Raw genomic sequence first — 601 nt, 5'->3', positions numbered from 1 at the left:
GGTATTTTCTGGACTTTTTCCCATGCCAGGAGGCGAAAATACAGGACACCTGGCAACCCGACACACATTCAGCAACCGGGCTCAGCCCCTGGCTCCCCGTCGGATCCCCCCCAGGACGCCCCCTCCCGCCATATCTGGCTCCCCAGGGGCTTGTCTTGTGGCTGGAATAGAAAAACAAACTGGCGGCGCAAAAAAAGCCTCTTCTTAAGGGGCCATGCTGATTTTTTTTTTATGCTTAATAACTGCTCCCCCCCCTTTCCCCCTCCCTCAATAACTTTAGTCTCCCTCTTTTTTTTTCTCAACAGAATTCCCCCCCCCCCCCCGTGTTTTTTTTGGGGGGGGTGTTTCTGGTTAAACCATGGGGCAGCCTTAGCAGTCCTGGTGCTGGGGGTGGGCGCAACATTCCGAGTGACGTCATATGGAATCCCCCCACCGCAACACGCTGCCTCCCACTCCCCCCCCCCTCCCCAGCCCGGAGGTGGGCGGAGCCATCGGGGCGGAGAACACTCCGTGCTCCCCACGTGGCGCTACGCCCCGCGCCCTTTTCCAACCAATCAGCGGCGCCCGGTGCGCACAAAAGCGGCGGGCGGGCGCGCGCGGC

The sequence above is a fragment of the Pelodiscus sinensis genome, chromosome 18 (assembly GCF_052426305.1).
Source record: "Pelodiscus sinensis isolate ZL-2025 chromosome 18, ASM5242630v1, whole genome shotgun sequence".
Classification (NCBI taxonomy): Eukaryota; Metazoa; Chordata; order Testudines; family Trionychidae; genus Pelodiscus; species Pelodiscus sinensis.
Note: the sequence above shows the minus strand (reverse complement) of the source record.